The sequence below is a fragment of the Pistacia vera genome, unplaced genomic scaffold (assembly GCF_008641045.1).
Source record: "Pistacia vera cultivar Batoury unplaced genomic scaffold, PisVer_v2 Contig121, whole genome shotgun sequence".
NCBI classification, from domain to species: domain Eukaryota; kingdom Viridiplantae; phylum Streptophyta; class Magnoliopsida; order Sapindales; family Anacardiaceae; genus Pistacia; species Pistacia vera.
In genome coordinates, this window is record NW_022195260.1 from 328714 (window position 1) to 345506 (window position 16793).

Consider the following 16793-nt stretch of genomic DNA (forward strand, 5'->3'; position numbering starts at 1 on the left):
AGATGGGGCCGTGACATTCAAAGAGCGAGTTAGTAGAAATGAATTATGAGAATGAGATAATAGAGAGAATGAGAAAGAATGAGAAAGCTTGAGAAAGAATGAGATAGAAAGAGAGAGAGTATGAGAAAGAATGAGAGAGTTTGAGTTAGTAAGAATAGAGAGTAGAAGAAAGAAACATGCAGTTCTTTTGCATTAATTGCACGTATATCTCCTACATGCATGCATCATGAGTTCTTCCCTGGTTAGTGAGAGTATAACGAGAATAAGAGAGAGAGAGAACCATGATTTTCCTTCATGGTGAGTATGATGAGAATAAGAGAGAACTGTGATTTTCCTTCATGGTGAGTATGATGAGAATAAGAGAGAACCATGATTTTCCTTCATGGTGAGTATGATGAGAATAAGAGAGAACTGTGATTTTCCTTCATGGTGAGTAAGCATAAGAGAAGAAGAAAAGAGAATGAGAACAGAGAGAAAGAAAGAATAAAAAAAAAAGCAGAACAGAGTTAAAGGAGAATAAAAGTATTAGCAAGAAAGAGTAAAACATTGAGAATTAGAAATAGAAGAACGGTAGAGTAAGGAAAGAACCAAAGAGTGAGTTGTGGGGACAGGCAGTAAAGGATTTACTTACTGAGCATTGTTGTGCTCACCCCACCATTCTTCCTTGTTTTGCAGGAATTAGGAGCAGCGGCCAGATGGACATCAGGGAGCGGAGAGTATTGGCACTACTGTCCACCAGTTATGATATTTTGTATTCAGTAGAAAGTTTTTAATACTTAGTATTTTGAGTTTGTAAAGAATTATATTTTATTGAGTAAAGAAAAAAATTTGAGCCCACTATTTTTCGTACACTATGTATATTTATAATTTACATAGTATGAACTATAAGAATAGTAGTAAAGAGCAGGTGTTACAATAAGATATACTAGACGAAGGACGGGAAGATGTGCCACAAGCAATGGTTGAACATCAGGAGGAGGTTACTCCATAACTTGTGGATCAAAGTGAACCACCTCAAGTAGCATAGGAGCTACATAGATCTGGGAGAGTACACAATGTGCCTGAGAGATACGGTTATCTTGTGACTCAACATGGTGACGTACTTGTCTACCAAGATGATGAACCCAGAACCTACGAAAACGCTATATCAGATCCAAATTCCGTTAAATGGCTTGAAGCCATGAAATCTGAGATGGACTCCATGTACCAAAACCAAGTATGGTCTCTGGTGGAACCACCTGAACTGGTAAAACCCATAGGGTGTAAATGGGTCTACATCTGACATGGATGGCAAGGTGCACACTTATAAAGCATGACTGGTTGCCAAAGGTTTCAAACAAATCCATGGTATTGACTATGAGAAAACATTTTCGCCGGTTGCCTTGATTAAATCCATTCGGATTATGCTTGCGATTGCTGCATATCATGATAATGAGATTTGGCAAATGGATGCCAAACGGCTTTCCTAAATGGAAACCTTGAAGAAGATGTGTATAGGACACAACCCTATGGTTTCATTCTTGATGGGCAAGCTAAGAAGGTATGCAAGTTATAGAGATCCATTTATGGACTCAAGTAAGGTTCAAGGAGCTAGAACATTCATTTTGATGCAGCCGTAAAAGAATTCAGTTTTATCAAGAACAAAGATAAGCCTTGTGTTTACAAGAAAGTGAGTGGGAGCGTAGTGGCATTCCTAGTGTTGTATGTCGATGACATACTTCTGATCGAGAATGATATACCAAACTTGCAGTCGGTAAAGACTTGGTTATCCAGATGCTTCTCCATGAAAGACTTAGGAGAAGCAACCTACATCCTCGGAATAAAGATCTACTGAGATAGATCACGTAGGTTGCTTGGCCTAAGTCAGAGTACATACATTAATAAGGTACCGAAGAGATTCAGTATGGAAGAATCCAAGAAGGGATTTCTTCCGATGTCACATGGTGTCTATCTCTCTAAGGATATGTGTCCTAAAACACACAATGAGAGAGATAGAATGAAGAGGATCCCATATGCATCAGCAATTGGATCCATCATGTATGCCATGTTATGTACTTGGATTGATGTCTCATGTGCATTAAGAACTTGTAGTAGATATCAATCAGATCCAGGTGAGCATCATTGGATAGCTGTCAAGAACATCCGTAAGTACCTAAAGAGGACTAAAGACATGTTCTTGGTTTATAAAGGGGAAGATGAGCTCACTATAAGAGGATACAGTGATACTAGTTTCCAAACGGATAAAGATGATTATCGATCACAATCAGGGTTTATATTTTGTCTCAATAGGGGTGTAGTGAGCTGGAAGAGCTCTAAGCAAAACACTGTAGCGGATTCTACAATGGAGGCTGAGTATATTGCATTATCCGGTACGGCTAAGGAGACAGTCTGGATTAAGAAGTTCGTCACCAAACTTGGTGTGGTTTCCACGATTGTTGCTCCGATAGATGTCTATTGTGACAACAATGGAGCAATTGCTCAAGTAAAGGAACCACAGTCTCACCAGAAGTCCAGATACATGCTCAAACGTTTTCATCTCATCAAAGAAATGGTTGAGAGAAAAGATGTAGAGATCAATAAAGTGCATACTGATAACAATCTCACCGATCCACTAACGAAGCCTCTGTCGCAGCAGAAGCATTAAAAACACTTAAGGTTATTCGACATTAAATACATAAATGATTGGCTATAGTACACGTGGGAGATTGTTAGAGTAGGTGCCCTAGAGCCAATCAATTATTGTAAAATTGACTCTGTAATAAATGTTTATTTATCAATAAAAGGCATATTCTACTATATCACGTAAATCATATTATATGTATTGATATATGTCCTTAGGATGGTAGAACCGTGACGAGGGTATCAAGTGTTTCAAATCTTGATAGTGAGAACCTTAAGATCACATATGAGGGTCATTCTAGAAACGTCCATAGCCCCAGTATTATTTTGACGAAGGACATAGATAATACTGTAAGGCTATCATAGAGTTGAACGACCCTGTTGAAAGGTAGTGACTGATCTCACTTGTCAAGGTTGTTTGCCAACAACCTGGTGCAACGCATGGGTGCTTGCTAGAGGCAAGTTCACTAGATAGACCCACCAGATGATTCCATATGGATGGTAACCCCAGTGTCTATGGTATAAATCCTCTAACGGATGATGGTGCATGTGATCCTTAGACTTGAGATCACCAGAGTGCCTTGTGCACCAATTGGTGTAACTTGACACTAGCCCAACGTAGTTCTATTCAGAGCTATCAATACGATAGTGATTGGCTACATTGAGAAGTGTATCGAGACTATGGTGGATCAACAAAGGATTCATCACTCCTGGGTACGGGAGAAGTTATCTTATTGGGTAATTCAGTAAATGGCAATGACACTAAATCTATGGCCACAGTGGGATTGAGTTGATGCTAAATCCAATTTAACATTCCAGTAATTGGTCCAATAACTGAATACAAACATGTCGAGGATATCTGAAGTTGACACTATTTATGTACTTCAGTCTCGATGAGATAACAGTTGATGAAAGGATTTGATTGCACGGTAACCATATCGTTGACACGTTGCGGTTTCGCTGAATCCAAATCTATCGGGTGGCCATAATGCCTTGCTAAGGGCCAATCTTGGTCTTTGTGTAGTGAGACAATTAATTGGTGTTAATAACAATACTATACACTGTCGATATGATGAGAAGCCTATGGGTAACACACTTAGAAGATAATTTAAGAATCAATTTGTGAGAAGGGTATTTTGGTAATTTCACAGTGCAATTAAATTTGCTGAGGTTGTTGCCTGTATTTAATTTTAATATTAAAATTAAATTAGTGAGATTATATTTAAATATATCTCTATATATATTTAAATGAATTATTATTATCAATTAAATGTTAATATATTATTATATATTAATTGATTTTAATTATAATAATAATTAATTAATTAAAATACCATAAAGAGTGTGTTTTGCTGTAAGGGTGAACTAGGGTTAGAGCTCATGGCTATTCCTAAGTGGAATAGGGTTTTAATTGTTGCACTATGTAAGTGCAACTTAAAATTAAAACATGGAGAATTATTTATTCAATTAAAACCCTAGCCACCCTATCTCTCTCTCTCTCTCAAGAAGAAAATTTTTCGTGTTATTCTTTCTTGATTCTTGAAGCGCTTGATTGTTCTAGCAAAATAATCAAGGGTTCTGCGGATTATCTTCGTGTGGACTTCCGTGAGTGCGATTCTACTTTGGATCAATTGGCGAAAAATCACATGAACTGTAGATGGTGAACAGTAACCGTGAACAATAGCCAGTGACTATTGCCATGAACAGTGTTCCTGTCCGAAATCAGAGATATTCGAAGGAGCCTCCAAATGCACATAAGTATTCTAATCCTTGAATGGATTTACTTTATACAGATTTTTGTTTCTAAACATGTAAACGGTATAATCTATACTCGGATCTAGGTAAAGAAAGGTAATTGATTTACCAATTGAATTTTTGTTTTCCACTGCGTATGGTAGATGAATTACTTACAAGTTGATGCTGGGAACTTTGATGTATTTGATTGGGATATTATCCGGCACATTAGAGTCTAGCAAAGAAGTTATCTTCGCCAAAGCATCTGCAATAGAGTTGCTATCTCTAGGGATTTGCTTGATTGTATATTGCTTGAAGGACTCAGGTGTGGCCTTAGCTTTCTTCAAGTAACTGATCATATTCTCTTCTTTGGCTTGATACTTTCCAATATCTGATTGACTGCCAATTGGGAGTTTCTATTGATGTCAATCACTTCTGACCCCATCTCTTTTGCTAGTTGCAGACTAGCAAATAGTGCTTCATACTCAGCCTCATTATTGATGGCTTTGAATCCAAACCTAAGGGCCCTATAAATGCGAACACCCTTAGGGCTGATGAGCAAAAGACCGGCTCTAGCTCTTTTTCTGTTAGAAGATCCATCAACATAGAGGCTCCACGTTAACAGATTTTGAACGGTCTTTTAGATGACTTCATTAGCTAGCTGATCGAGTTCTCGATCTATGAGAGAACTTCGATATAAACGGATAGGTAGAGAAACAAGATTTCCTTGGGAAATGTCTTGGACAAAAGAGGTGGCTTTCTGAGATGCTCTTTTACGCTCTGAAAAGCTTGCTCACACTCTGGAGTCTATTCAAATTTCTTGTTGGCCCTGAGTACATTGAAGAACAACAAACAGCGATATGTTGCTCTCGATATGAAGCGACTGAGCGCCGCTATTCTGCGATTCAAGCTCTGAACTTGCTCAAGTTTTGTAGGACTTTTCATATTTAGGAGAGCTTGGATTTTCTTAGGGTTAACTTCAATTCCTCGATGGTTAAATATGTACCCCAGGAATTTACCTGAGGTTGCTTTGAATGAACACTTAAGAGGATTAAACTTCGTTTTGTATTTTTGAAGTATATTAAACATTTCTAAGAAGTGATCTATGTGATCTGAAGTGACATGCGACTTGACCAACATGTCATCGACATAGACCTCCATTGTTTTCCCGATCTACTCAGAAAACATTTGGTTAACCAGGCACTGGTAGGTTGCTCTAGCATTTTTCAGATCGAAGGGTATGACCTTTTAGTAAGACAACCCCCCATATGTCATGAATGAGGTGTGCTCCTCATTGGGTTCTGATTGTATCCCGAATATGCATCCATAAAGCTCAACAACTCGTGCCCAGAAGTGACATCAATGAGCTGGTCGATTCTGGGCAAGGGGAAACTGTCCTTAGGGCAGACTTTATTGAGATCTGTGAAATCAATAGAAGTTCACCATTTACTGTTGGGTTTTTTCACAAAAACAAGATTGGTGGCCCAACTAGGATAATGAGCTTCCCATATGAACCCAATTGAGAGGAGCTCGTCCACCTCACTTTTAAGAGCCACATAGCGCTTTTGGTCTATAGCTCTTCTTTTCTGGCGAACTTCTTTGATCTCACTATCGATGTTAAGTGCATGACATATGATGGCTAATCTCCGATCACGTCGGCATGTGTCCATGCAAAAACATCAATATTCTATCTGAAGAAGCTTGTTAAATTGGCTGAGCTGGGAACTAAGATTACTTTCGATTCTCAGCACACAAGTTGGCTCATGCTCGTCGACAAGTACCTTAGACAAAGTCTCAACTAGACCACTATGGGTATACTCCTATTGGACGAGAGGATCAATACTATCTTCCATTGGACTAGGCCGTGTCTCGATCTTGCTAATTGCCATTGTCTGCTCGAGCTTCCCTTTCCCCTTACATGCAATTTGGATTGCTTTATCGTAGTAATCACGAGATTCACGCTATGATCCCTTAACTTTCACACGCCCTGTCAGAGTAAGAAACTTCATCTTTTAGTGGTAGATGGAAGTGACAACTTTGAAGTTTCGTAGTGGAGGTCATCCAAGAATGCCATTGAATGCTGAAGAACAATCCACTATTAAAAATTATGTCATCTTGGTCACTTTGTAGGGCTCGCCAAAGTGACTGGAAGAGTTATCATTCCTCGGGGAGTTAGATGGTCCCTAGTAAAATTATAAATAGGAGTAGTTACAGGCTTCAAGTCTGTCTCTTCCAGTTTCATCTCCTCGAAGGCTCGCTGAAATAGGATATTCACAGTGCTCCCATTATCCACAAACATTTGGTAGACTTTGCACCTTCCTATTTCATCTACGACAACTAATGCATCCTCATGAGGGTGGTTCACTCGTTTCGTATCTTTCTCAGAGAAAGTAATCTCCTCTTGTCTACATTGCTTATGAGGTCGCGGTTCCAGATTAGGCACATTGTAGGCTCATATCAGGCTTATCGGGCATACCTATCTTATGCATGCCAAGAGGTCCCTACAATATAAGGTACCTTAATGACGGTCCCTACCAAGTAGAGACCTTTGCGACCTCTACACCTTTCCTCGTCGTCTTAGTCTTTCTCTTTGAAGGGAGTTGGATCGTTAACATACTCCTTGAAATGACCTTTCTAGATAAGGTCTTTAATTGCCTACTTGAGAGCTCAGCATTCATCGGTATGGTGCCTAATGTCCCTCTGATAGTGACAATATTTCTTGTTGCTCCTTTTAGACATGGGTTTCTTCATGGGCTCTAAACTCCGAGCACATTTTCTTTAGCAAAATTAGCCAAAATGGCTGAGACCGATGCACTCAGTGGAGTAAAATTGTTGCGGTCGCGATGAGGTAGTGGAGCATAAGCTTTCTTGGGCTTAAACCATTGTTTCTTTCCCTTTCTCTGATCGTTGCTAGCCTATTTATGATCATTTCTTCTATTCTCTCCCCTGAATTCATCCCTTCGACTAGGAGTGCTGGTCAAGGGCTTGAGGTCATGGCGATTTAGAGCGGCCATAGAGTTTTCAATTCACAGATATTTCTCTGTGAGATTGTAGAAGCGAGTAAGGGAAATATCATCTTTCAATTATAACTTGTTCCATAGGTTGGTTTGTAGGCAAACTCTGGCAATGATTAGAGTTCGAACTGAATCTTTAGGTGGATTAGCCATCTTATCCAGTTCTTTATGGAACCTGTCAATGTAAGACTAGAGAGACTCATTATTTTCCCGCCGTATGATGCTAAGATAGCCAAGTGGCATTAAGAACTTCTGATTTGCCTAGAATAATGAGCTCATTTGTTGCCATGAGTTGATAGATCCTGGTGGAAGTGATCTGAACCAATGTTTAGCATAGGCAGTCAAAGTCACTGCCAAGCAGCGACACTTCACCAAGTTTGAAACTTGCTAAAGCTCTATGAGGTCGTTAAACTCATAGAGATGATCTTAAGGATCAGTATTCCTATTAAATGCCTTCATGTCAGGAATTTTGAATCTTGGCGAAAGAGGTGCAGTCAAGACTACTAGAGAAAATGGAGATGCCTTAGCGATTACTCCCAACTCATTTTGCTGAGCTTGAAGTTGATCCAGAGCTCGCTGTAATTCCTCAATCTCGGGAAGTTGAGCCCTTGACAGATCACTCTCCGCAATGTGGGTTCGATCCCTATGATTGTAGTTGATGAAAGACCATAGGTTGGTGCTTTCTCTACTTTGGTTAGAGCCCTCATGCCTTAACACTTATGGGCCTGACCCCTATGAAGGCACTAAGTGGCTGGGGAAGTTGTCCCTATCTCTGTGCTGGTTGGAACTAACACGCTGATGGTGGGTACTTCCCACGCGGTGATAGTTTGAACCATCATGCTGGCAATAGTCCGAACCTCCTTGCCCGGTACTTTCATGGCCATGCCTTTGCGACATGCCGTGGGACTGCTCTTCGTGTGAAGTACTACCAAGTCGCTGAGCTAGAGATTTCTTTCCCTGCTCTTGACTAGTATTTGCATGCCCTTTTGAGCCTTTTTGCCCTTGATCAGCTATACATTTACTGTTATTCTTCTGCGATATAGTGCACGTGGTACAAGGTTGCGCTGGTTTCCATGCTTTGGAGCGACCTACAGGCATTTTCGGCGATGGTACTTGATGCGTGGTTTGACAAACGTGCATATGTAGCAAGTGCACTAGTCACAAAAAGTAATACAATGATGAAGTAGAGTATCGTTCCCATGAGGATTGTGTGCTAATTACCGAGTTTCCTAATTCTATTACTAATTGAAGAATACAAAAATGTTGGAATTGTGGGGTAAAGTAAAGCTAAAATTTAAAACACAAAATCAAACAACTAAAATTAAAACTAAACTAATCAACAAAAATTTAGATCAAGGCAAAATAGGTTAGGGTTCGACTTCACTACGGTACTCTAATCTAACCTACAATTTCTATTGCTTCCAAATTCACATGCAAGGATTATAAATCGAATTCCTTAAGTTGCAGAATATACCTTCTCAGCCTATATTCTCCTACATATCCCTATTAAGCTTCCGCACCCAACAAAATGAAGACTAATAGTTCAAAGTCTAATAAGCTAAGTGGAATCCTATAAAGATTTCATAGATTGCTAAACCTATCTCTAGCGTTTGCTTAATCTACAATGCTTACTCTAAGAAGCTAACACATGAATCACTTCTTAGTCTCATCATGCTCTACATTCAGTTCAATAAAAAAAAAAAAAAAACAACATCCAATCGCATTAAGTACAAGAATAAACACATAATCCAAGCAATAGAACTTAAAAACAACATAAATTTATAGACTAAACCATTGTAATCCAAGTTACATTAAAACCCTAACCCAAAAGTGAGTTAGTTCATGCTCAAAATAATGAAAAACATCACATAAACTAAAAATATGGAGTTCAACATATTAGAAATTGAAAGAGAAACAAATTCTTCCCTAATTTGGAGACCCAAATTCTTTAAATCTCCTTCTCCTCTTCCTCTTACCTAAAAATGTCAACCCCCCCCTTCAAAATGAACTAAGTCTCTTTTAAATAGTGGGCCAAAACCCTTGGAACTAATACAACACAAGTAAAACGCAATGTTTTACAAAACAGATTTTTGCAATTTTCACTGCGGCATCGATTTGAATTTCGCTGATCCATCAATCTAGAGGCTAGCTTGCTGCGGCGAAGAGAGAACCTTGTCGCGGCAAACTCTTACTAATCTTTGTTGAAATTATAGAATTGCCCTTCGCTTGCTTCTTCATTTGAATCTTCGATCTTCGTGATCCCCAATAGGAACAAACTCTAATGGTGCTTCCAATCAACATCAGAATTCCCCTGATCTCTGAATTTCACTTGATTCCAGGTCCAAAAACTCATTTTTGCTGGGTTTTGCTCCAACTGCACGTTTTGGCCTAAAACGTAAAATATACAAATTTAAGTAGTAATTCAAGCACAAAACCTAATACGAAGTATCCGAAATCCTACAAAAAGCATAAAGAAAACAGTATAATCCTAGTATTATCAAATACCCCCAAACTTAAGGTATGCTCGTCCTTGAGCATCAGGCACAAAATGAGACTCAAGAAGAGCAATAGAAAAAAAGCTGAAAAAGCAAAGGAAAATTAAAATCAAACACAAAAGAAATGCCCAGAATTGATTACAAATGCAAGTCTAAAAAATTGTTGATACATTATTACAAGAAAATGCTTAATACTCTAAGAAGTTATAAATTGACTGACTATCGTTCTTTATCGGTCCCCTAAGTAGGTAATCCCCACTTCAATCCATGTAATGACTGCTTAATACTAAGATACTCATAGAAATACATCAGTAAAATACATGTATTGTGCTAAAAGTAGTTGGGCCCGAAAATTTTCTTTTATTACATATAAACATTCTTTATACAAACTAGAATATCATTTACAAAATGCCATTAAAACAGTGGACAGTGTAGCTATTGCTCCTCGCTTGCCGGCGCCCATCCGACTGCATTCTCACCTAGATCCTGCAACCACAAAGAAAAACAACGAGGTGAGCACAAAATAATGCTCAGTAAGTAAATCCTTTACTCGACTATCCCTGTAACTCTTTCTCTTAATTCTTTCCTTACACTCTTCTTATCTCATTTATTTTCTCTTTCACACAGCTCTCGTTACTTAACTTCTGCTATATGTCACGACCTCATCTTACAGGAGGCACGGCCGGGTGGAGTTCACACAGCACCAACCCACTTTTTGTGACTTTCGGGTGGAGATCACAAAGTACCAACCCGCTTTTTGTAACTACCGGGTGGAGATCACAAAGCACCAACCTGTTTTTAGTAACTACTGGGTGGAGATCACAAAACACCAACCCATTTTTAGTATTTTTCTCATTCTCTCTACTCTTAGAGTAGTTCATACACAAAGTTCTCTACTCTTTCTCAAGCCACTTCTCAATGCACAATTAATGCATATGGATGGTTCTTCTCCACTAATGCACTCATGAAATGCCAACATGCAATGTTGCAAGAATTAAGGTTTACTACTCATGATTCTCTTAGGCATTTCATCAAACAACTAGTGTGTATATATAAACTCTATTTTATCTATAGTTCTATCCCTCTCTTGAACCATCCAAAATGGGAGAAAACTCCCTCACCAAGCTATAATTCCTGTCACAACATAACACTTCCAAAGAGATTTCTCAATCTCTTCCAATTTCATCTCAAACAACATTCTCATCACACATCACACTTCTCATAATTGAAGTCTATTTAACCACCACAAAGCAATTATTCATCTCCATCTCAATTCTCAATAACATATCATCTAACATGCATACACAATTTCTACTAAATCTCTACTCAAAAGAGTTCTCAAATATCAACTTGGATTGGGATGTACTTACCTTGTAATGGAGAGATCTCACTAGCACTTCCCTTTCCTTTATATTGCTTGTCTCTTCTCTACCCTTAGGATACCTTAGATTAATTTTCTACCCCAAACTACTCAAAAAGCCCTATAAAATTCTTGAAAGGTTGAAGGGAAAGTTGAGAGGAAATGGAGAATGGAAGAGGCAGTGGAAGATGAAGAATGAAGGGTTTACTAAGCTTAACCCCTTTTTAGCTCAAAATATCTTCATTCATTCCCATATTGCCTTTGCTATTTCTTGAAAACTCTATCTTTGTCCTTTAAATCATTACAATCACACCCCCACTCTAACATATTCTCCATAAAATTTCCTTACAATTCACTCCCCACTTTTCCTGTTAATTAGAGGTAGAATGGTCATTTTGCCCGTATGGAAAAATATCTAAAAACTTCATTAAACTTTTCAGCCAGCCCGTCACCGCGGCAAAGAACTTTTCGTCACCCCGGCAAAGAATTACAGAACCGACACCCCAATTTACAAAGCCAACGTCGTCGCGGCGAAGACCGAAATTCCAAATTTCGCCAAAACTCAACCAAAATCAAGGCAAACACTCAACCAAGGGCCAGCCGACCAAAATAACAACATGCAAGCTCAAAAGAGAACACATTCAAGCATACAACATAATTTACTATGTACCTCAAGTAGGGCGTTACAATCCACCTTCCGACTTCTCGGATTATTTCATGCAGAAATGTGAAGTTTATCACACGGTAGTAGACTCCATAAGCCTAAGTATCGAACTACTCTCCACTAATGTGGACTAAACATCATTAAGGATCAAAAGGTCTTTGTTGGTTTGTAACATTAGGCTTGGGTGAGTGGCTCGAAAGAAGGGATATGAAAAACAAAGCAAGAGAACTTGGTTTTCCTCATGCAAACACAAAGAGCAACATCGACAAAACCCATTCTTTCTCATTTTCCAACCAACTTCTACAATCTTTTTCAGTTCCTTGTTTGAAAGTTCCACTTGCCCGCTAGTCTGAGGATGGTATGGTGTAGCAACCCTGTGTGTCACTCCATATTATCCCAAGAGAGCTTCAAATTGCCTATTGCAAAAATGGGTTCCTCCATCATTAATGATTACCCGTGGTACTCCAAATCTCGAGAAAATATTTTTCCTCACAAAGTTTGCCACCACTTTGGCATTGTTAGAAGGCAATGCAACTACTTCAACCCATTTTGAAATATAGTCAACAGCCACCAAGATATACAAATTCCCATATGAATTCGAGAAAGGACCCATGACGTCAATCCCTCACACGTCGAAAAGTTCAACAAACAAGATGTTACTCAACAGCATCTCATCCCTCCGTGATATATTTCCACTTTGTTGACATTGGTCACATTCTTGAACAAATCAAAAGGCATCCTTGAACAGAGTTAGCCAATAAAATCCAAATTGAAGGACTTTAGCTACTATTCTAATTCCTCCAAAGTGACCACTGACTTCCTTCTAATGGCAATGCCTTAAAATACTCTCAATTTCTTCTTCTAGGACACACCTCCGTATCATCTGATTTTCACAATGTTTATACAAAAACGGTTCTTCCCAAAAGTAGAATTTCAAGTCAAAGAAAAATTTCTTCATTTGCTGGAAGTCATGCCATTTGGAAGCATTCTCGATGATAAGTAATTTGCAATATCCGTATACGAAGGTGCTTCTTCAACTCTTATCAATTTCTTATCCAGGAATGTCTCCTTGATTTGAGTTTCCTCTTCACTTCCCTGTGCCAGTTACTCAATTCTTGATAAATGATCTGCTACCACATTTTCTGACCCTTTATTGTCTTGGATTTCCAAATCAAACTCTTGGAGAAGTAGGATCTATCTGATTAGCCTTGATTTTGCTTCTTGCTTTGCCAACAGATGCTTGAGCGTTGAATGATCCGTGTAGACAATCACCTTAGCACTTAGCAAATAAGATCGAAATTTGTCAAATGCAAAAACTACGACTAAAAGCTCTTTTTTAGTAGTGGTGTAATTCAACTGTGCATCGGTTAGTGTCTTGCTAGCATACTGAATTACATGCAAAACCTTGTTCTTTCTTTGTCCTAAAACCACTCCTAATGTAAAATCACTAGCATCACACATCAATTCAAATGGGAGTTCCTAATTGGGAACTATAATAATGGGTGCAAACACTAATAATTTGTTGAGTTTGAAAAGCATGCATGCATTCATCATCGAAATCAAAAGATGCATCTTTAATCAACAAATTGCAAAGGGGTTTAGAGATTTTGGAGAAATCCTTTATGAATCTTCTATAGAACCCTGCATGCCCTAGGAAACTCCAGACCGCCTTGACATTTGTAAGTGGTGGCAGCTTCTCAATCACTTTTGTTTTGGCTTGATCCACTTCAATGCCTTTCCTTGAAATTCGGTGACCAAGCACTACGCCTTCTTGAACCATGAAGTGACACTTCTCCCAGTTGAGCACTAGATTTGTATCTTGACATCACTACAAAATAAGAGAAAGGTTAGAAAGGTAATTACCAAAAGAAGAACCGAAAACAGAGAAGTCATCCATGAAGACTTCTATGAATCGCTTCACTATGTCACTGAATATCGACATCATGCATCGCTGAAATGTGGCTGGTGCATTGCACAACCCAAAAGGCACCCTTTTGTAAGCAAAGGTACCATAAGGACAGGTCAATGTTTTCTTTTCTTGATCTTTAGGGGTAATAGTGATCTGATTATATCCTGAATAACCATCCAAGAAACAATAATATGCATGCCCCGCTAGCCTTTCCAACATCTGATCGATGAATGGAAACAGAAAATTATCCTTTCTTGTTGCTTCATTTAGCTTTTTGTAGTCAATGCACACCCTCTAACCCGTGACTGTCCTAGTTGGTATCAATTCATTGCTTTCATTCTTCATTACCGTGATACCTCCTTTCTTTGGAACCACTTACACCAGGCTCACCCAAGGGCTATCTGAAATAGGCTGCATCTAAGAGTTTTACCACTTCTTTTCACACCACTTCCTTTATAGAAGGATATTTAATCTCCGTTGTGGTTGCACTCGGCTTGACATTATCTTCCATAAGTATCTTGTGTATACAGAGGGATGGAGAAATGCCTTTAATGTAAAAAATGGTCCATCCAATGGCTGATTTATGCTCTCTTAACACTCGAATCAATCTCTCTTCCTCTACTTTACTCAACTTCGCATTGATGATTACCGGAAAGGATTTTGCTTCACCAAGATACACATATTTAAGGTGAGATGGTAAAGGCTTTAGTTCAAGCTTTGGAGGTTCTTTCGTTCTCGCCTTTTCCTTCTCTTTTTCTATGTCAAAACCTTCAAATTTTGGATCTTGGCTTGTGTTTATCAGTTGGAGTGCTTCCAAATACCTAGCACACTCATTCTTTTTCAGCTCATCTACCTTGGTTGTTTTGGATTGGGCAATGCAAGCTTCTAGAGGTAGTTGAGGGGTGATTTCTTCAATGGTATCAACTACAAGTTTATCCACCAAATCCACAGTAAAACATGAATCAAACTCTAATGGAAATTTCATAGCCTCGAAGACATTAAAAGTCACCGTTCCATCTTGGACCCTTAGTATTAACTTTCCTTGTTGAACATCAATCAAAGTCCTCCCCATAGCAAGGAATGGTCTTCCTAGAATGAGTGGTATTCCCTTGTCTTTTTCCATATCCAACATAACAAAGTCCACAGGGAAGATAAACTTATCCACTTTAACTAGCACATTTTCAATAATGCCCCATGGATACTTGATGGATCGATCTGCGAGTTGCAAGGATACGGTTGTGGGCTTCACCTCACCAATCCCTAGTTTCCTAAAAACAGAAAAAGGCATTAGGTTAATGCTAGCACCAAAATCACATAAAACTCTATCAAATTTAATATCTCCTATAACACAAGGGATAGTGAAACTCCCTGGATCCTTGAGCTTTAGTGGTAACTTCTTCTGCAAAATGGTGCTGCATTCTTCTATAAGCATCACTATTTCATCCTCTTCCAGCTTCCTTTTGTTTGAAATGATTTCTTTTAGGAACTTAGCATAACTCGGCATCTGCAAAAGGTATGTTAATCTATAATTTTTTAAATACATCAAGGAATTTCATAAACTACTTATCCTAATTTTGCTTTCTGAGCCTCTGAGGGAAAGGAACAGGAGGGGTATGATGTGCCAACATTGGTGGTATCTCTGGAAAAGGTAGCTTCTCTTTTCTCCTCTTTTGCACGCTTTCTTGATGAAGTTCCTTTTCTTGGCTTTGCACTTTCTCTTTCACTATGATTTCTTCATCAACTTTTTCTTAGATTCTCTCTTCTTCTCTGAAGGGTTCTCATCCTTCTTCCTTGATTCAACTTCTTCTATGACTTTCCCACTTTGTAAGGTGATGGCATTTGCTTGTTCACGTGGGTTACTCACCGTATTGTTTGGTAAAGAACCTTGAACTCTCTCATTCAACTTTTTTGAAATCTATCCCAACTGTACTTCCAAATTTCTAATAGATGCTCCTTGGTTTCTAAAATTGGACTGTGTCTCATTCATGAAGCTTGTGGTCTCTTGCATAAATTTCCTGAACATATTTTCCAACTTTGATACCCTCTGCTCTATTGGTTGAAGATTCACCACTTGTTGATGATTTGGTACTATCTTTTGATTCGATTAATTGCCTTGATTACTCCAGGAAAAATTTGGGTGATTTCTCTATCCATGATTGTAGGTGTTGGAAAAAGGATTATTCTGGGGTCATTGATTTCTGGCCAGATAATTGACTTACTCTAAAGATGAGGATGATGAAGCAAAGGTGTTCCCCACTTGGCAGTCAATGCTTGCATGGTTACCTACACACAAGTCATATGTTAATTGAGGTGCTTGAATAAAATTAACCTCCATACCTCCTAATTGTTTTTGAAGTGCTGCTAGTTGGGTTGAAATTGCCGTGTAAGCGTCAACTTTATGAATACCCATAGAATTCTTTGGATGTATTCTCTCATTGGGTCTTTGATAGTTGTTACTTGCCAAGACTTCAAGTAACTCATAGGTTGCTTCAGGTGTCTTGTTTTACAATTCTCCTCCAGATATTGCATCCACCATTGTTTTCACATTTGGAAGAAAACCATTATAGAAGGTTTGGACTTGCATCCAAACGGGCAAACCATGGTGTGGACACTTCCTCATTAGTTCCTTTTATCTTTCCCATGCTTCATATAGTGACTCGTTCTCACCCTGCAGAAATGATGTGATGTCGTTTCTCATCTTTGTTGATTTCGCCGGTGGGAAATATTTAGTTAGGAACCTTTATGCCAATTCATTCCAGGTGGTGATTGATCCTACAGGTAGTGCCAATAACCATCCTTTTGCTTTATCTCTTAGTAAAAATGGAAATAATCTAAACCTAATGGCATCACCTGACACTCCATTTGCTTTGAATGTGTCGCATATCTCCAAGAAGTTAGCAATATGTGAGTTTGGATCTTCATTTGCATTTCCCCCAAACTGTACCGACGGTTGGATCATTTGGATGATTGTCGGCTTTATCTCAAATTGTTGGCTTGT

General features: G+C 38.7%; 1 non-coding gene across 1 annotated transcript; it reads left to right on the forward strand.

Moving 5' to 3' along the window:
- The first annotated feature begins 16389 nt into the window (after positions 1-16389).
- On the forward strand, positions 16390-16496 carry LOC116114008. The gene has a single exon (XR_004125495.1). It is a non-coding gene; the product is annotated as a small nucleolar RNA R71 (small nucleolar RNA).
- The last annotated feature ends 297 nt before the right edge of the window (positions 16497-16793 follow it).